The sequence below is a fragment of the Limulus polyphemus genome, unplaced genomic scaffold (assembly GCF_000517525.1).
Source record: "Limulus polyphemus unplaced genomic scaffold, Limulus_polyphemus-2.1.2 Scaffold4508, whole genome shotgun sequence".
Taxonomy (NCBI): domain Eukaryota; kingdom Metazoa; phylum Arthropoda; class Merostomata; order Xiphosura; family Limulidae; genus Limulus; species Limulus polyphemus.
The window spans coordinates 48,011-51,569 of record NW_013670118.1 but is presented as its reverse complement, the minus strand read 5'-3'; the positions used below and the strand labels follow the sequence as shown (position 1 = coordinate 51,569).

At 33.7% G+C, this 3,559-nt stretch overlaps 1 protein-coding gene across 1 annotated transcript in view; it reads right to left on the bottom strand.

The window, feature by feature from the left end:
* Positions 1-997: 997 nt before the first annotated feature.
* The window catches only part of LOC106471271 (octopamine receptor beta-1R-like), a 30,308-nt gene continuing 27,746 nt past the window's right edge, over positions 998-3,559 (bottom strand). The window contains exon 2 of the mRNA XM_013931863.2: positions 998-1,660. The gene's annotated coding sequence lies outside the window, so the exon portion shown is untranslated. The remainder of the gene's footprint in view (positions 1,661-3,559) is intronic.

The following is a 3,559-nucleotide window of genomic DNA, read 5'->3' as shown; positions in this document are numbered from 1 at the left end:
TAATACTGTTCCACATTTTAAAGTTGTATGTGAATTAATACTGTTCCACATTTTAAGGTTCTATATGACTTAATACTGTTCCACATTTTAAGGTTGTATATGACTTAACAGTGTGTAACATTATATGTAAATATATCTTTTTGTTTTCTACGTTTCTAAATTCCAGTGAAAGACGTTCTTCATTTAAAGTCTAAGTTTATTTTAACCTTTAATCGTCAGAAACTGTTATTAATTGTAAGTGAAACACTTACAGGTTGAAACTCGAAATTAGTTAACTGTAGAGCGGATTGAAAACAAAATCTACCAACTCCCTTTAGAGAAACAGCTTATAGGAAGATGTAAAAAACCTCACGAGCTGGCTATGTTCGTTCAATCCATTCACTTCCTTTCATCAATTTGAAACAACTTTTGTGTATCGGATAATCCAGTTGCATGGTTTTTAAAGAAAAGTTAGTAATTTATTGACTCAGAATAGATTTACGATTACGTTTCCTGTATCGAATATCAGAAAAATTTACCAAGAATTTTATCCCTCGAGTTGAAATATAGATGGATTAAATGCACGAGACTTAAAGATATTACTCTTGTACCGAGTAGAACAATAAAAAAGTCGTTATTAAGGTTATATTAAATTCAACAAAATGAACTATTTGTGAAGATCGGGAACCAAAGACTTAAAGTGTGTTTCCTTATTCGCCTTAAAAGAAAGGATCAGGCCTAAAATCAATCACTTCGACAGTTTAAATATCAAGTTATGCCCTAGTTTCTACCATTTTCCTTATGGATTAAGTTAACTTGTTAGTCGTCACGTGGTTTGAATCACCCTCACAAAAAAAGGGATCTTCTCGTAAAATAGAGGTATTAACTGATAAACGTGAATGAAAATCCCGATTTCTAGGTTATTCTGCCAAACGATCGTCCTGTATTTCGATAATGTTGTTTACGTCTCACATTGAGATTGTATTTCTACAGACAGGGCACGGCATCAGAACTTTTATTTTGATACTTTTTTTTTGGTTGGTCCATAACAGCTGAGATTCCTCTTTTGAACATTTGAATATTTTATTCTTTAACAACATGGAAGGTAAAGATTAGGAAGAATACCCTTCTTATAGGACTAAACGGGAATACATGAAGCTAAAGTTACAACATTAAGAGCTTACTGTCAGCAATGTGACTACGATCAGTCTGCCTAGCCCAGCAGTAAACACAGTAAAAGCATGCCTTATATTATTCATTGCTCACTACATAACGGTGTAATACGTCATTGTAGAGAGTAGGATTGTCTACGTTAAACTTCAGTACTCAGGAGCTGTAAAAAAAAAGGGGGGGGACTAAAATATGCGTTTGGAACGGGTAGAGAACCAGTGAGGACTGGAAAGTAACGTTCTTTCGTTATTAAGTGGAGAATTGGATTAGAAAGAAACACCCAGAAGTTGACATTTTGTTGAAAGGGCTTCAGGTGTACGAAAAAAAAAACAGTTGACAAGTGGAGAACTGAGTTACTTTAAGGGGATTTTTCGGAACGGAAACGTGAAAAGAATGGTAAAAAAAATCTATACCTCCCTATTCAATAACTACCAACTCCCTTTTCGTTATATCATTGACTATCTTCCTTTCAAGTCGCGTTCCTTTAAAGTCGTGCTGAGCTGGTCTGTTCCTGAAAAAAAAAGAAAAAGGACAAGAAGAGAATGCATCACATTGTATGTAAAATAATTTCACTATCTAAGTGAAGAAAAGACATAAAATAGCGTCTACTTTTTTATTGTCCGACATCCGGGTTATCTACGGATGAGTAAAATTCTTGAAACGAAAATTTTAAGAAAAAATGTTTATTTACGAAAACAAAAATTTGGTTTTATCTGAAATGAGTACATTTTATAGAAGAAGAAAGGAACAGAAAACATAGAAAGAAATCAGAAAAATAATATTAAGATATAATGTTGCCCAGGCTACATTTCTGGGATTCGTTAAAAATATGTTACTATGATATATTACTGAGTATCATTATATTTACTTGAAGTAATAATCCGAATAAAAAAACGTTACTATGTTATATTAATCAATAATATTGTCCTTTCTTGAAGGGTGAATCTGGTCAAAGCTACACTAGAACGTTATATTATTGTCCTTTCTTGAAGGGTGAATCTGGTCAAAGCTACACTAGAACGTTATATTATTGTCCTTTCTTGAAGGGTGAATCTGGTCCAAGCTACACTAGAACGTTATATTATTGTCCTTTCTTGAAGGGTGAATCTGGTCCAAGCTACACTAGAACGTTATATTATTGTCCTTATTGGAAGGGTGAATCTGGTCAAAGCTACACTAGAACGTTATATTACTGTCCTTTCTTGAAGGGTGAATCTGGTCCAAGCTACACTAGAACGTTATATTGAATCTATACAGTGAATCTATATCTATATATAATATGTAGCAATGGTGTTACTAATTTATTACCTGAATTATCCAGCTGATTAAGAGAATAAATTATGTGAAACCCAATCTATCATTAGATTTACCATTTTTCACTGGGTTATACCCGTTTTGGGGAATTCCACCCCTCATTGGTAACCCTGTAAAAGGGCAAATCGGAAAAACAAGAGTAGGGTGTATATTTTATGTAGCCCCCCCCCCCCCAAGTGGCACAGCGGTATGTCTGCGGACTTACAACGCTAGAAACCGGGTTTCGATACCCGTGGTGGGCAGAGCACAGATAGCCCTTGTGCATAATTTAAAAAAAAACAACAATATTAATGTAAATTGTTCCTATTTCAACCATCTTTAAAGTCACAAAAAATAATAACATAAAAAAAAGGAATAAATATTATTAGCGTCAAGTTTTGCAAGAGATTTAGGTTTTATTTTTGTTTTTGCTTTGAAAAATAAGCATTTCACGATATTTTTATGTAATATTTGATACTACGATTTTATCTAATGGGACACAAAATGCTGGGCACACTTATTTTTTATTATTTGCCAATATTTTACGCTTGGAAACGTGTGATTCGTTGTTTCACCAACCAACCACCCAGGCAGAAGCCACGTTAAAAAAGAGCTGAACCTTTAAAGCATATTACGGATATCCTCAGATAATGGCCAAATAAAATATGATGGAGAGAGAAAATGGCCTCAGGTAATCTCTAACAAACACTTCCGCCTTCAAATAAAGGCAAATTCTCATTTTATTAGCATTTTTCTATCAGTTTATAGTAAGAGCTTGACTTCCAACTTAAGATAGGAGAAGGCGCTAAACTAATCATAAAACATCATAAAACCAAATAACGTACTGCACGAGAACAATTAATGTAGCTAAGCAAAGAGTTTGAAATTTACTTGTTTGGTTGGTTTTGCGCAAAGCAACATAATGGCTTTCTGCGTTGTTTTTGCCGCGGAGAACTACACTACCATATAAGGAATTCTTGAGTAACCATTCACAAAACACTTATCATTTAATCTTGATACATACCATATAAGGAATTCTTGAGTAACCATTCACAAAACAGTTATCATTTAATCTTGATACATACCATATAAGGAATTCCTGAGTAACCATTCACAA